Source organism: Macaca nemestrina, unplaced genomic scaffold, assembly GCF_043159975.1.
Source record: "Macaca nemestrina isolate mMacNem1 unplaced genomic scaffold, mMacNem.hap1 Scaffold_102, whole genome shotgun sequence".
NCBI classification, from domain to species: Eukaryota; Metazoa; Chordata; class Mammalia; order Primates; family Cercopithecidae; genus Macaca; species Macaca nemestrina.
The window spans coordinates 69,483-87,341 of record NW_027257585.1 but is presented as its reverse complement, the minus strand read 5'-3'; the positions used below and the strand labels follow the sequence as shown (position 1 = coordinate 87,341).

Here is a 17,859-nt window from a genome sequence, read left to right as displayed (position 1 = left end):
CATTTTCACACTGAACGCAGAGCTAGAGATTCTCTACCTGAAAGTCCCACACGTTTTAAGTTATTAAAACTGTTGCTGAAGACTTTTAGTTTATTATGTTGACAGTTTCAGCTCTCTCGTGTCATTTATGATCAGATCACTAACAAGCCTTTGGTACATATATGTCGTACAATTTCTCTTCCATATGAATTTATTGATGTGGACTGAAGAATAAAGGTAACTGAAGTAACGTCCATGTTGATTATAGTAATTCTTCAAAATGTGAGTCCTTTGGCATGTTTAGATGTCACAACTGCAGCTGAAGTCTCTTCCATATTCCTTACATTCATCATTCCTAACACCATGTCATCTAAAGTCAGAATATGTTCTGAAGACATTTATCATTTTCTCTCCAGGGTGAATTTTTTGATGTTATTTAAGATTAGTACACTGACTGAAGGCTTTCCCACATAAATGGTATTCATATGGCTTTTCTCCAGTGCGTGTGCTCTCATATCATCTAAGGTCAGAAGATAGACTGAAGGCTTTCCCACATAGAAGACAAGCATGTGGTTTCTCTTCAGTGTGAATTCTTGTGTGTCCTCTAAAGCCAGAGGTTTGACTAAAGACCTTCCCACTTTTATCACATTCATAACGCTTTTATCCAAGGTGAGTTCTCTCATGTCTTTGAAGATTAAAGGTTTGAATAAAGCCTTTCCCACACTGATGACACTTATACGGTCTCTCTCCCCTGTGAGTTTTCTCATGTCTTCTAAGGTGAGAACACTGAGTGAAGGATTTTCCACATAGATGACATGCATATGGCCTCTCTCCAGTGTGAGTCATGTGCCATCTAAGGTGAAAGTAATTAGTACAGGCCTTTTCACATATATTACATTGATATGATTTACCTTTAGTATGAATTTGTTTATGTGGTTTAGGGAACAACTGATTACTAAGGGATTTTCCACACTGTTTGCTGATGTAGGGTTTCTTTTCACTCTGAGTTAACAAACGCTGAGTCATTGTGGAACTGTGAGTGCAATCTTCTCCCAAATCATTACATTCAAAGGGATCCTCCAGAATGAGAGAGTTCTCCTTTAGGGACAAAGATTAAAAGCTCTTAATGATTTACCAACATACATCTATACATTCATTTCACCACCTTTGAATTCTAGACCAACTATTCAGTGGTAGAGCCCAGCTGAAATCTTTCCAATGTTACTTGTGTGAAAGGAAATTAAATTTTGGCACCCCAAACTCATTGAACCAAAGGGAAAAATCGAGCTGGGAACAGGGTCACACAAACCTGCCTCCTCCTTCTGGTTCCTAAATAGTATGGCTACAAGATGAAAAGCTACATGCCTCCCCCATATTTTGCCCACAAGGAAATTCCTCATGAGCTGTTAAAGTTACACCATGGCAATGCAAACTGATAGCTTGTCTTTATAGGCGCAGTCATCCCCAGTTCACCAGACACAAATGCATATCCGATTGTTTCCCTGCCCCATTTTGCCTATGTTGTCTTATATAAAATGCAGCTCTCCTGCATTATTCCTCTGCCTCATTTGTTTATGTCATCTTATGTAAAAAATCCAGATTCAGTGAGCCAGAAAAATGCATGAATGACTATTTTTTTCTATGCACCTTTTACATGAAAAGTGTGTACTTCTCAATATCCCACCCTTTCCCCCTTTAAATTTAGAGAAAATCATCTTTGGAGAAAGGTATACACCTGTCCCCCAGGTACATGTCCTTAACTCTGGCAAATAAATCTCCTAAAATGATTGAGACTTGTCATTTTTCTCGTTTGACACTTGCGTACACATTGTCTCCTGCAGACACAGATATTTTCTCTTTTGTAAGATCCCAACTGCAGAGTTATTCTATTGATTGTGATGATATCAATATCTTTCAAAGTCTGAACATGAGCAATGTATATGCACTTGTTCTATTTTAAAGATCTCATGTTATGGTTTAGAACACAGGTCACTTTATTCACTGAATTCAAACTATCAATTTTTTTTTTTGCTTAGAAAGCACTTAATGCCAGCCTAATTACACTCAGGTGACTGTGCGTCATTACTAACTTAACCCATTACCAGGTCTTTAACTTAGATGACTGGTGTACACAGCTATAAAACTCACCATTGTCATACCGGTGGATGCGGCTTTTCTGATAGGATGCATGAATATCGTGTGTTTTTTCTTAAGGGCACTTTCCTTGTCTGAAATAATTGAAAAATAAATTGTTACCTTGGTATTATGGTAATAAAATTGTTTGAAAAACCCCAAGGCCCTTTTACTTTTTTTCAAAAATTGACACTTAGATGTGGCAAATGTGTCAAATGAAGAAAATTCTTCAATAGAAGAAACAGATTGTACAGCGTCAGCAATTAGAAAAGTGCTTTAAAATTAAAATGTGAAAAGAGATAAAATGGAGATGAGATATCAGGCAGGTAAATAGAGGGATAGTCTTCACAGGGGTATCGGGAAAAGAGTCAGCATGTGACAGTTTAATCCCAACAGGTACATGAATTATCCTTTTCCCGAAAGTAAAAGAAAAGGCAAGAGGACACAAGAGTGCCATCTGACATATGAACAAAATGATAATAACATCTAAGGAATTCTGCTCCAGTAGCTTAACCTACATTTTAGAAATTACCACTCATTTAATAAAACTGCTAATTAATATTTGACTGATATTATTCATTGACAAAGCACTTCCTCCTGTTAAAGCACAGGACCTTGTTCCTTACACAGATTCTGGCCTTGGAGAAATTCTCTTCCTTCCCGCCAGAGATCTTTTCCTTGCTCCAGCTGCAAAGTTATATAGGATTTGCTTATCTGTACCCTGTTAGTGGAAACAGTATATGTGTTTTGAGTTCACTGTCAATAAATGTGCATTATCACCAACTGTAAGGCAGGCTACCGAGGAAGAATAAAAACAGTGAAGGTCAGCTCAGGCCACAAGACCTAGAACACAGAAAACTCCCCAGGATTTTTCTGACCCAACGTGAGACTAGAAAATAAATCCAAACAAAAGGTCCATCAGGAAAAGGAAATTCAAAACAGTCAGGACCTATGAATGCTGAGTCCATGCCTAAGTTCCAAGACACAATGCATAATACACAGTCTTTTCAGAAAGAGATTAATTAAACCTCTGCACAGTATGTTTATTATTATTCTCATGCAGAACAAAAAAAAACATTCGATTTACAAAAATAATTGGTGTTCTATACAGAAAAGATATTGCTATTGTTTTCACTAATTGGTCTCAGCCTAAGCATAGCGACTGAAGCAGAAGAGTTATTTAGAAAATAGTTAATTTAATACATTGAAAATATTCATTAAGTTCCTAGGTCTGTTCTGAGTATTAGAGACTTAGTACCAAGGAAACCATGAAATCCCTGTCAAGATTACATTCTAATTGCGTGACACACTAAATAAAACAAAATAAAATAAAATAAAATAAAATAAAGATATTTCTTTAGACAGATTTAGAGAGCTCAAACTTTTTTCAGATAAGATCTATGAGAGAATCAGAGAAGAGATTAGAGTGAGATATGGGGAAGCTGTTCCAACACTTATTGAATGAATGAGTCAATGTGTGTCTACATACATATGTGAATGTTGAGGGACTCACTGAGGGACACCAGGTGACACACGTTTTCCAGCATTACATCTCTGTACAGCTTTCTCTTGGATGTGTCCATCATGGCCCACTCTTCCTGGGTGAAGTCAATAGCTACATCTTCAAAAGTCACTTTGTTCTAAAACATCACAGACATTTTAGTTTAGACAGAGAATCCCTTTTAATGTCCAGAGGAGGAAGGCTGAAATGACATAGGTAGGAGCTGGGTATGCAGAACACTCAGTGTTTTAGGTTCCAGCCAGTTCATTCTCAATACTAAGCTGGTATCTGCCTTTCAAATTCACTCACAGAGACATACCCACTCTTACTCCATTAAACTTTCCTATGAAGAAATGTAGCATGAGATGTGGCATAATATAGCCCAGATATTTTTTAGTAATGTGTTAATCACCTGTACATAACTGATTATAAAATTTTCACTTGAACCTTCATAAATAAAACAAATTTACCATGAATTTCAAGTAAATTACAGATTTGTCACAAGGCAAATAACCATGATTTACTACTTTTTAAACACGACCGTGATTAAATGAATTATTTCTCTAGATAAAACACAGGTTTCTCACCAATCAAATGGTTAAAAGACCTATTGTGTGTTTTGAATAATCTAAAGAAGTAATAGAAAACATGTTTCCTATCTAGCAAATATTTATTAAATACAGGTCATTGGTCCCTTATTCATTAAAAAGTTAGAAAGTGATGAACCAGACTCCAGCATTCTTCAGAACTGAACAAGTTTTACACAGAATATAGGATTCAATTCATACATATAGTCACTCTAATGTTATGTAATTCAGGTGTTCATGACAAGGCTTAAAGACAGTCCAGCCGCACAAGACAAGACCGCTGAGGCTGCTATACTGAGGAAGTCTTAGTCTGATGATTCTTGTGATATGAAGCCTCCTGTTCTCAACTTTCTCTGATCAACCCAAACATCAGTTATCACTGCCTCTCTTTTAACTTTACCTTGTCACTTGGCTTGTTCAAGGATAAAAAGGCCTCTTTACTGTTTTGTTTTTTTCTAACCAGCCCTTATGGAGCATTTCCACAGAAACCTAAATTGTACTATATCTACTATATTCCTTCTCCTGAGTGTGCAACCATAATTAAGTAATTGTATTTCTTATATGTTACTTTCAGTTACCAGAAGGCAAAAAGGTTAATTATCAAAAGGCAAAACGAATGGGGATAAGAATAATAATGACTTCTTTAGTTGTCCTTTTGCAAAGTTTTTAAAAGCATAAATATATTTTATCAAACTCTCCTTTTTCCTCAACACTGTGCAGCTCTTGCCCAAGGCCTATCACACGGGATTTATTGAACTCAGCTGCTAGAACATCAGCCTCATTATTGGGCTGTGATCTTCTGCTCTTCACGCATCTCTATTGCCTGCATTCATCACAATCCTAAGTCTATGTCAGCCAACGGGACAGTTAATGGGTCAATTATTTCCCTATGAGGTTATAGGATGGATAGAAGAAAAAGAAATACATAAATGAGACCTCCATGTCTTTTCTTGTAAATAGCCTGCATAGGGGCTGGAATAAAGTAGTGTAATATTAGAAATTATATTGATAATTTAGGAATCATTGACACATGATACCCAACCTAGAGTCCTGAGAAAACTTAATTGGAGGCCAGATACCTGAAAGTCTCCTGATTGCATTTGGAACACCCAGGCTGGGTGGATTTTGCATCATAAAAACAAACAAAAAAAGAATAAAAATGAAACACCCATGCAAACTGGAGAAAACTGCCCATTTGCCAGCAATATGGGTATAATTTCAGTAGAAAGAGCCATCCCCCACTCACTAGTGAATGTATTGTCAAGAACTCAGTTTCTCTCTGTCTTCTTCTGGATTTCCACTTGCAGACGCTTCAGGCACTAAGAAAAGCTGAGATTGGAGAAAGAACACGTGAGACACCAGCCTTGTACATAATTTTCAGACCAACCTGTGATGAAAAGCCAGACCTTCACTGAAGGGTGACACCACCTGCACCACAGCCTGACCAACAGACACAAACACACAGAGGCCTCTCCTCTTTTCCCATGGTCAAAATTAGGAAGCCTATGACTATGGTTTCTGACAAAGAAGGAACACAGATATCTTATGAATGAGAGCATCAAAGCACTGGGTTTTGTATGTGAATTGACACAAGTCCAGATATTCAATTCCCTCACTGATTTTAAAACACAGGGATCCCTGACTCCGCCTACATGTGGAATATGATTTCCACCTGTAGATAAACACTGTGGGATTTCTCAGATTTTATTATCCCAGCTTTATGCCCTAGCAATGTTTCCCCAACACCAATCACAGCCTTCTGAAACCTTACTCCACTTTTACTTTCTCTCAATTTTGACTTTTGTATTTCCCTTTGGAACTCAGAAATCAATCAAGTAAGAATCTGTTTTAGGGACAAGTGCGGTTGCTCTCGCCTGTAATCCCAGCACTTTGGGAGGCCAAGGCAGGTGGATCACCTGAGGTCAGGAGTTCGAGACCAGCCTGGCCAAAATGGTGAAACTCCATTTCTACTAAAAATACACAAATTAGCTGGGCATGGTGGTGTTTGCCTGTAATCCCAGCTACTCAGTAGGCTGAAGCAGGAGAATTGCTTGAACCCAGGAGGCAATTACAGTGAGCCGAGATCCTAACACTGCACTCCAGCCAGGGCAACAGAGCAAGACTCTGTATCACACACACACACACACACACACACACACACACACACACATACACACACACAAAATCTGTTTTAGGATGGGGATAATCAACTCAGGAATTTATTTCACTTGGAGGGTCAACACTCCCATCCTGCTGATCTAGCCCTTAAAATCCCCCACATCAGAAATTCGCAGCAGTACCCTGCGTCATGGTGTTTTTATCCTGTGTATACAGTCACAATCCTCTAGGATGCTCAGAAAATACAAAATGACTTAGGGCTGAGAGAAATTTAGCGGCTCAATCTGATATTTTACTAAGGTGGTATCTAAAATTCTTGCAATCATGGTTTATATTAGTCTTTGTTAGTTGCAATATCTCTGATTATCATGATACATATTTACTGAGAAATACTGATGTTCATGTGTATATTCATACATAGATATGTAGGTATATAGATGGATATGTTTATATGAACGCATGTGTTTGAGATGGGGGAAAACATGCATGTATTATTTCCCTGCTAAAAATATAAAAATAATTAAATATATTTTATGTACAAATGATAATTATGTGTCATAAACAAAAAATTAACTGACCTATTTGTACATGAAATCCAGGAAAAATAAAAAGGGTAGCTTTGTATTAATTGTGACATTGTGCTTACAGATATACACAAATTTCCTTATTTAACCCTTATAATAACCCTGCTGATTATAGTTTATTTACCAGTTTAATAAATGATCAACAGAGTTTGACAAATATGACAAAATTACAAAACTAGAAAATGACACAGCAATACTTTTAATTATATTCTGCCTTGTCACTGCCTCTTCTTGCTTTTTTACAAAATTACTCCCCTAACCAATGTTCTCTATGATTCTGGGGACTCCAGGATTTAGACCCCAGTTCCCAAACTTCACTGTGTTTATTTTTACTGCCACATTCTAATGCACATTTACAGACTTCAACAAGCACTTTTCAATATCAACTTTTTTCTTATTTCTTGGACTATTTCCTACATCTGTTCATCAAGACTCCAGTAACATATGACTCCATCTGCCTGTCCCTTCCATGAATGTACCTGACAGTACATGTATTATGTAGTCTATAATTCAAGCAGAACAGATATTCCTTCAAAACAGTAAGGTATTAGAGAATGCCTACAAAGCTTCAGTGAAACCAGCTGTAACCCTTAATACTATTACCATGTAAACTCTTCCTCGAATATCAAAATAAGATTTGGACTTTAGAGAATATCTGTGTGTGATTATAACCCAAACATGAACTAAAAGTAATTTCAATGGTCATATACAGACTGTGCCAGGGACAAAAAAGGACAAATATTATAAGAAAATTAAAGCACACTTATTTCCTAAAGGACTCTTGTGTGGAATCTATAAAAACTATTTCAAGATATAGAGATTAAATATATTTCAAAACACATACATACACAAGCAATCTTTAGGAGAAATTTTTTAAAACTTATGTTATGAGTCTAAAATTTTCATTAATTCATGGAAAAAATGTATTGACAAACTTCTCACCAGAGCAGGAATAACAACTTACGTATTTGGTGACTTCAAGATAAGAGCCTGCACAGCTTAGTATCTCCCTCCAGATCTCTCTCTCTCTCTCTCTCTCTCTCCCCCTCTCTCTCTCTCTCTCCTTTTTTGTTTTTTGACAGAGTTTCACTTTTGTTGCCCAGGCTGGAGTGCAATGGTGAAATCTCAGCTCACTGCAACCTCCACCTCCCAGGTTCAAGCTATTTTCCTGCCTCAGCCTTCCAAGTAGCTGGGATGACAGGCATGCGCCACCTCACTTGGATAATTTTGTATTTTCAGTCGAGACGGGGTTTCTCCATTTTGGTCAGGCTGGTCTGGAATTCCTGACCTCAGGTAATCCACCCGCCTCAGCCTCTCAAAGTGCTGGGATTACAGGCGTGAGCCACAGCGCCCAGCCCAGATCTCTTAAAAAGTCATGAGGAAGGAGCCATTCTGCATCCTCAATATTCCCTTAATATTTTAAGGACACTCATAACAACTAAGAGGCAGACTTGTGACTTCCTAGCCCTTTCAGGGCTATTTAGGCACACCTTAGTGAAGTATTAGGAATGCAGTATTAGGTCTCAAGTTCCTGGACACCAAAACCATGTTCTCCAACAGATCTTCAGTAAAAATAGCTGATGTCTATATTCTTTTGCCTGTCCTTTCCCTTCCTTTTAATTCAGAACTGTGGTCTTGAAAAGTGCTATTATTTAGTAGGTTCTCTCAATTCTCAACACCAGCACTATACAGTGTTGAGTAACATCTCAGGTGCTAGGGAAACAGCAGCCGACATTCTAGCAATGCACAAATAGAAAAGCAAAGATCACCACAGAGTAAAAGAGAATAGATTTTTTAAAACTATGAAACCAAAACGAATATATACCAGATTACACTATAAATGGAAAATCCTATTATCTTGACTGGATTGCAAGTCAAAACCTCTCATGACATCCAACATCCAATATATTCAAAGCAGTTCAGGAATGGTGAAAGTGGAATGGAATTTAAAATTATTCTAAGGTTGCATGTGTGAAAGCACCATGCCTTGAAACAAAATATTTATTTTTAAAGTGCATAATGAACACTGCATACAAAGTTTGTGTAACAAGAGAGAGAAAAAAATCTCACATTTTTTAAAAAGGAATATGCAACATATTTACATATAATAAAATAAAATTAAACTAAAATAACAACAATGAAAGACACAATCTGACCTCTGAAAATCAAGGGAGAAATCTCTTTTAAATAAACTTGGCACAATTTTTAAAGTAAGTTATGAAAAATAATAATACCTGAATATAGTATGTAAAAGTACCAACACAATAAAGCTAAAACAATATCCGTGGAAAAATTATTTGCTGTAGATTACTTTTAAAAAATGATCTAAGTCCTTTCCTGAAGAAGGTAAATGAATGAAATTTAAAAATTGCCTGAGAAAAATCTGTGAAAGGAAATGAATATAGAGAAGCAGAATATAATTTAACTATAAAGCACACAAATAGAATTTAAAAATAAGGCCGCGTGCAGTGGCTCATACCTGTAATCCCAGCACTTTGGGAGGTGGAGGCAGGCGGATCACCTGAGGTCAGGAGTTTGAGACCAGCCTGACCAACATGGAGAAACCCCGTCTCTACTAAAAATAGAAAAAAAAAAAAAAAAAAAAACTGGCGGGCGTGGTGGCACATGCCTGTAATCCCAGCTACTAGGGAAGCTTAGGCAGGAGAATCGCTTGAACCTGGGAGGCAGAGGTTGCATTGAGCTGAGATCATGCCATTGCACTCCAGCCTGGGCAACAAGAGCAAAACTCTGTCTCAAAGAAATAAAAAATAAAAATAAAATAAAAATAAGTGGCAGCCAACATGCCCAACATGATTTTCTGTGATGAAAGAAATTCTCTGTATCTACATTGTCCAATGCAGTAACTACCACACATATGTAGTCACAAAATTTCTACTTTGGCCACAAATTTGGCTATTACTACTAAGGATATGCCATTTAGTTATTTAATTATAATTAATTTACAGTTTATAGCCACATGTGACTAGTAGTTACTCTATTGGTCAATGCAGATCTAGAATCTTGGAGAAGGCAGTTAAAATAATGAGATATGGTCAAAACAAAAATGGAAAAGGTGCACAAATAGTGAACACAGAATATGAGAATGTGAAGTAACAATTCACACTGTAAAATTTAATAATGAGATGCTGCCTTGATGGGACACATGTCTAATGATATTCAAGGCTTGTCTTGTTACAGGTAGAAGAGCAGGAGCAGGGCAGGAGAGGGCTCTTCCCCTACCCACTAGAAATGTCAGGTGATGGTCTGTTAATGATCACTTTGCCTCTCTAAAAATGACAATTAGGCAGCACCAGAGAGAGGCCATTTCATGGTGGTCTACACCTGTTAACATCAAAAATGTTAACTAAATGCAGACCCCAGGAAGAAGCAACTTCTTGGGCATTTATGCTAAGAGACAAAAATGGCAAAGCATAATCTTCTGGGGACACACTCCACTGGAAAAGGAAAGAAAACTTCAGATGGACATGCACGTAACTCCCTAAACGCACCGTGCATGCTCAATTCCAAAGGGTAAGGAAAGCACTGTGCATGCCGGAAACTCTCCCTAAAGGAAGAATCATGGGAAAGAGGCAAGCCCATCCCAGGATCAAGGTTAAAGGCCCTTCTCTTTTCTCTCTTGGACCTTCAGGCATCCACTTGGGTCTCTTCCAAGAGAATTTTCCTTTCCTTTCTGTTCTAAAGCCTTTTTAAATAAACTTCCACTCCTGCTCTGAAACTTAGCCTCTTTTTCCGCTGTATGCCCCTCAGTCAAATACTTTCTTCTGAGGAGGCAAGGACTGAAGTTGCTTATGGACCCATGCAGATATGCTGCCAGTAACTCGAATCTCTTCTACTGGTAACAGTATCATTGTAAGGGAATGAGACCAGTTCACATCTCAGTGCTCAGAGAACTCACCAAAAATAAAAAATTGGAGGATGCTGTGAACTTATCTACCTTCCAAGGCAAGTCCCACAAGCAAGAAGCAAGACTCTCTTCCCCCAAGGTCTTAAACTCTTCTGATCTCCTTCTCTGGGAAAACGCATCCTCTGATTGGCTTCCCCTTATATAGGAAAAAGCAATTAATAAACCTAATCAGCACTACATTCCAAGAGACATGCCCTGATTGCACAGATACTGAACCTCATCAAAACTTCATTCTGGAGACACATCCGGTTCAATTTGATTGGATTTTTGAGACAACTACTAAAAACCCCACATCAACTTGGAAACCAAAGAGTTAAGGTTATTTTGAAGGAAAAATAGGAAGATTCATTCCTTTTTTCATTCATAAGTACTTTTTTATTTTATTTTTTTTGAGATGCAGTCTTGCTCTGTCGCCCAGGCTAGAGAGGAGTGGTGCGATCTCGGCTCTCTGCAAGCTCCGCCTCCGGGGTTCATGCCATTCTCCTGCCTCAGCCTCCCGAGTAGCTGGGACTACAGGCGCCCGACACCACGTCTGGCTATTTTTTTGTATTTTTTTTAGTAGAGACGGAGTTTCACCCGTGTTAACCGGGGTGGTCTCGATCTCCTGACCTCGTGATCCGCCCACCTCGGCCTCCCAAAGTGCTGAGATTACAGGCGTGGGCCACCGCATCCGGCCTTATAAGTACTTTTGAGTGTATTATATGTACTAGAAAGCTTTCTCAGTCATGGGGTACAGCAAGAAACCAGACAAACTCGAGTCTTATGGAGACTCTATATTCTAAAATTATTTGGAAGTAAACTGGACTTGAAAACAAATGGGAAGTGAATAGATCTAAAAAGTTTCAATATTCATGATGATGTAAAAAAATAAAATATATTGCAGAAATGAAGTCAGGAAGTGTTAGGGGGCATATGGTACTTTTAAAGCCATTGGTATCCTCTGAAATTCAAGCAGGCTGAATACATTTGCATAACTAAAAGGAAAGCAGATGCTAATAGAAGACAATGAAGAAAGAGCCTGAAAGACATTTCAGAGACCTTGGCTGGTGGCAGCCCCTCCCTTCAAAGGTCTGGAGGCCTATAAGGGAAGACTGGTTTTGTGGGCTGGGCCTAGGGCTGCACCACCCAGGGCAAGCGCAGGACAGTGCTCACAGCATTCTACCTCCCAACCACTCCAGCTCCAGCCAAGGCTAAAAAGGCCCCAGACACAGTTTGGATCACTGCTTTGAGGGTGCAAGCCATAAGCCTTGGCAATTTCCATGGGATATTAGACCTGCAGTTGCACAAAGTACAGGAGTGCACTGCTGATAAAGACACATCCGAGACTGGGCAATTTACAAAAGAAAGAAGTTTCATTGGACTTACAGTTCCACATGGCTGGGGGGAGGCAGAAGGCGAAAGGAATTTCTTACATCACAGCAGGCGAGTGAGAGAATGAGAGCCAAGCAAAACTGGTTTCACCTCATCAAACCATCAGAACTCGTAAGACTTATTCACTACCACGAGAACGATATGGGAGAAACTGCCCCCATGATTCAATTATTTCCCACTGGGAACCCTCACAACATGTGGGAATTGTGGGAGTACAATTTGAGGTGAGATTTGTGGGGGGACACAGAGCCAAACCGTATCAGAAGCCTTCACCTGGATTTCAAAAGATGTATAGAAAAGCCTGTATGTCCAGTAGAAGCCTGCTGGGGTGGAGACCTCATGGCAAATGTCTACTATAGCAGTGCAGAGGGAGAATATGGGGTAGGAGCCCCCACAGAGTCCCCACTGGGGCACTGCCTAGTGGAGCTCTGAGAAGACGGCCACCATCCTCCAGACCCCAGAATGATAGATCCACTGACAGCTTGCACCCTGAGCCTGGAAAAGCTGCAGGCACTCAACGCTAGCCCTTGACAGCAGCCATGGGGACTGACCCTTGTATCCAAAAGAAAATAATTGTTCTACCATAAAGACATGTGCACTCATATATTTATTATAGCATTATTTGCAATAGCAAAGACATGAATATTTTCTCTATCATTGGATAGAGAAAATGTAGTATATGTACACCATGGAATACTATGCAACCATTAAAAAATTATGTCCTTTGCACCAACATGGATGCAGCTAGAGACCATTATTCTAAAATAATGCAGGAAGAAAAAACCAAATACCATACGTTCTTAGTTATAAGTAAGAACAAAGCGCTGATTACACATGGATGTAAAGATGGCAACAACGGATACTGGGGACTACAAGAAGGGGAAGGGAAGGTGGGGACCAAGACCTGAAAAGCATATACACCATGAAATACTATGTTTTCTACCTGGGTTACAAGATCATTCATACTCCAAGCCTCAGCATCACACAATGTGCCAATGTAAAACCCTGCACATGCATTCACTGAATCTAAAATAAAAGTTGAAATTTTTTTTAAATAGGTGAAGATCTGAATAGACGTTTCCCAGAAGAAGAGATACAAATGGCCAACAAATATATGACAAAATTCTTACCATCTCTAATTGTCAGGGGGATGCATACCAAAACCACCATGAAATGTCACCTGACACCTCTTAGAATAGCTGTTATCGAAAAGATGAATAGCAAGTACTAGTGAGGATGTGGACAAAAGATAACCCTTGTATACTTGTGGTGGAAATACAAACTACTATGGCCATTTTGGATAATAGTATGAAGGTTTCTCAAAAAATTTTTAAATAAAACTACCTGCTGATGAGGCTGTTGAGATATAGGAACACTTTTACACTGTTGGTGGAATGTAAATTAGTTCAACCATTGTGGAAGACAGTATGGTGATTCCTGAAAGACCTAGAACCAGAAATATCACTTGACCCAGCAATCTCATTACTGTGTATCAACCCAAAGGAATATAAATCATTCTGTTATAAAGATACGTGTACACACATATTCACTGCAGCACTAGTCACAATAGCAAAGACATGAAATCAACCCAAAGGTCCATCAATGATAGACTGGATAAAGAAAATGTGGTACATATACACCATGAAATACTATGCAGCCATAAAAGGGAATGAGATCATGTCCTTTGCAGGGACATAGAGGGAGCTGGAAGCCATTATCCTCAGCAAACTAACCCGGGAACAGAAAATCAAACACTGCATGTTCTCACTTACAAGTGGAAGCAGAACAATGAGAACATATGAATACTGAGAGGGGAACAACACACATTGGGGCCTGTTGGGAGGCAGGTGGAGGGAGAGTATCAGGATAAATGGGTAATACATATATGCATTGGAATATTATTCAGTGTTACATAATAATGAAATCATGTCATTTGTGACAACATGGGTGGACTTCAAGGGCATTATGTTATATGAAATAGGCCAGCCACAGAATGACAATTACTATATGATTTCACTTGCATTTGAAATCTAAAATAGACAAACTCACAAAAGCAGAGAGGAGAATGGTGGTTGCCAGGGGCCCTGGTGCAGGGGAAATGGGTAGATGTTGTTAGAGCACAAAGTTTCAGATATACCATAGAAGTAAGTTCTGGAGGTCTCATTTACAGCATAGTGCTTAGAGCTAAGAATACTGTATTGCACACTTAAAATTTGCTAAAAGGGTGGATTTTGTGTTCTTACCAAAATTTCTTACCAGTAATAATAATAATAATGGGGGGGGGGGACTTTAGGAGGTGAAGGATATGTCTATAATCTTAAGGGTAGTGGTGTTCATGATGTATACTTACCCCAGACTCACTGAGATGCATACCTTAAACATGTACAGCTTTTTAAATGTAATCATAGCTCAACAAATTGGGTTAAAAAAATAAAAAGAGGGGGTTGGTTAAAAAATTTAAAAGGAGGGGTAGATGTTCCCTTGTTTTTCTCTCTTGGCTATTTTCTTTCCTGGTGCCTGGAATTAAAAAATGATAGGTGGGCATTTAGCAGCCAAACTGGAGCCTCTTCTAAAGCACAGCAGAGCAGACAGCTGGAAGGGGCCTGCGTCCCTAATGAATTTGGCAAGCATCTGTACCAGCCGTGATAGGTGTAACTATAGATTTAAGTGAGAAAGAAATAAACTTCTGCCTTGTTTAAGCCACTTTGTTCAGACATTAATTTCATATGCATATAGAGAATATGTGCTCCTTATGAGTAGGAAAAATGTTTATGCCATATGGTTCGTAATGGGTATTCCGCAATGTAGGATGATGCTGATTATGATGACAATGATGACAAACAGCATGAAATAATAAGTAATGAAAAAAAGTGGCTTAATAGTTGTATATCGTTACTTTATTTAAATATTCTGCTGCTAATATCATTCAATGTATTTGTATGCCGGTGGGAGTTTTATTTGATGTAGACTAAGAAAGTTTACATTATTTAATGAAAAATACTAGATCAATTTTAAAAAACAGTAAAAATATCATGAGATGGAACTAAGCATCTGTATTACAAAGCAACTGTCCCAGTTGATTTTATGCATAATAATGATTGAGAATCCCCTGATCTAGATCCAACATATCTCAACCTTTATAGGTGCTATCAAGGAAGCACCTAAGGAAGACAATTTTCCTGACTATATCCATACCTCCAGTTGGTAATAGATCTAGAGATCTAGAACCCAAATCCAGACCTCCTGCTTCCATGTGCAGTGGTCTTTCGCTGTTCTGTTTTGTTCCACTTGGTGAAGAGGATTTGAGAATAAATGGCCACATGATTCAACTCCCTCCTCTGCTCTGAGGAATATAGCCTTGTCCTAGCAAGCAAGAAGCTCATACAGTAGTGGAAGAGGCAAATATACATTCACTAATCTAACATACAAGGCAGTAAGCACTGTAACATCAACAAAGCACTTTGGGGTTTCAGATCAGGAGCAAGTGGGGTGATTAATTCTTAGCAGGGCTAGAAAAGTCTGGGAAGTGTTCACTAACAAAATGTCTGGTCATTAACGAAAGCAACTGGTTTCTCAACACAGTCTAATTTATTGTAACAATATAAACGGTTGTTTGTTCATAAACTTTCATCTTTTGCCAAAATGTTTGTAGCTTATGTTCCCATTTAACAAGGTTTTCTGGCCAAAATTGTGCATCCACATCAGTCCTCCCATCAAAGCAATTTTGCATGCATAGAACACCTCTATCTATGAATATCCCCAATGAGGTACAGAAAGGCTCTTCTTGTCCAAACAGAGACATTCCACTGGTGCTAGAGAGCCATGGACGGAAGTTTTCTCTGCCTCCTGGAAATGAAGCCAAACTTTCTTCTTTCTTCAGCCATGAGGATTCCCGTCCTCCTCTTCACCATTTTCTTCTTTATGAGCCAAGTTCTACCAGGTAACAAAATAAACTTGGTAAGAATGGAGCACCTAACACCTTACAGGGATTCAGAGCAATCACCATCATCTATGACCAGATAGGGGATCTCATAGGAAATCTGGAAGACACACCAGTCTCCGGCTCCCTGGTTAGGCCCAATTCTGTCCAACCCACCTGTACAGGCCCCGCACACCCAGTGCCCACCAGGTCCTGTCAGCCAGGAGGACCCGTGCTCATCCCCTGAAGTATCCGTGGGAGCCTGCATCCCACAGGGACCCACATCTCGGGGCCAACCTCCATGGGGGCCTCTTGGTTGTGGTGGCAGGGGTGAGGGGTAGTTGACTTCCAGCCCTCCCATCCTGGCCACTGTATTTGTGGGGATCATTCAGGCCTGGGAGCTTCCTGGGGACCCCAGAAGGAAGAGAACAGGGTGGTCATGGCAGCCTCAGCTCCAGGCTCTGGGCCAGAAGTTGATAACGACCAATTGAGAGCAACCACTGAATTCAATCCTCTTACAGATACACGAGAAGTTGGCGAAAAACTGAATGTCGACCATTCTATGGTCATCCAGCATTTGAAACCAATTGGAAAGCTGAAAAATCTTGATAAGTGGGTGCCTCATGAGCTGACCAAATATTTTAAAAATCATCCTTTTGAACTGTCATCTTCTCTTATTCTATGAAACAACAATGAACCATTTCTTGATCAGATTGTGACATGCCACGAAAAGTGGATTTCATCCAACAGCCAGCTCACTGGTTGGACTGAGAAGAAGCTCCAAACCACTTCCCAAAGTCAAACTTGTACCAAAGAAAGGTCATGGTCACGGTTTGGTGGTCAGCTGCCGGTCTTCTGATCCACTACACTTTTTGAATCCTGGTGAAATCATTACATCTGAGAAGTATGCCAAGTTAATCGATGAGATGCATGGAAAACTGCAGCACCTGGAGCTGGCACTGGTCAACATGAAGGGCCCAGTTCTCCACAATGCGTGACCACCTGTCATACAACCAGAACTTCAAAAGTTGAATAAACTGGGCTATGAAGTTTTGTCTCATCTGCCATATTCACCTGAACCCTCGCCAACCAACTACCACTTCTTTAAGCATCTTGACAACTTTTTGCAGGGAAAACACTTACACAACCAGCAGGGTGCAGAAAATGCTTTCCAAGAGTTCATCGAACCCTGAAAGCATGGAATAAACAAGTTTATTTCTCTTTGGCAAAAATGTGTTCAATGTAATGGTTTCTTTTTTTTTTTTTAAGACCTAGTCTCACTCTGTCGCCCAGGCCAGAGTGCAAAGGTGCAATCTTGGCTCACTGCAACCTCTGCCTCCTGGGTTCAAGAGATTCTCCTGCCTCAGCCTCTTGAGTAGCTGGGATTACAGGCACTTGCCACCACACTGGCTACTTTTTGTATTTTTAGTAGAGACGGGATTTCACCACGTTGGTCAGGCTGGTCTCAAACTCCTGACCTCCTGATTCACCCGACGCAGTCTCCCAAAGTGCTGGGATTACAGGTGTAAGCCACTGTGCCCAGTCCATTGTAATGGGTTCTATTTTGATTAATAAACATGTGTTGCAGCCTAGTTATAAAAATTTAAAATTCACGGTCCAAAACCACAATTACTTTGGCACCAACCTAATAATAGAAGAATTAAAAGAGGCCTTTATATTAGAGAGCCCATGGATGATAAAATAATAAAGAATATTACAATCTCCATAACCCACAAACTTGG

The 17,859-nt window shown here is 39.3% G+C and overlaps 1 pseudogene; it reads right to left on the bottom strand.

Annotated features, from left to right (window-relative positions):
- Positions 1–495: 495 nt before the first annotated feature.
- LOC105499861 (zinc finger protein 705A-like) lies at positions 496–16,478 on the bottom strand (annotated as a pseudogene).
- Between the last annotated feature and the right edge of the window lie 1,381 nt (positions 16,479–17,859).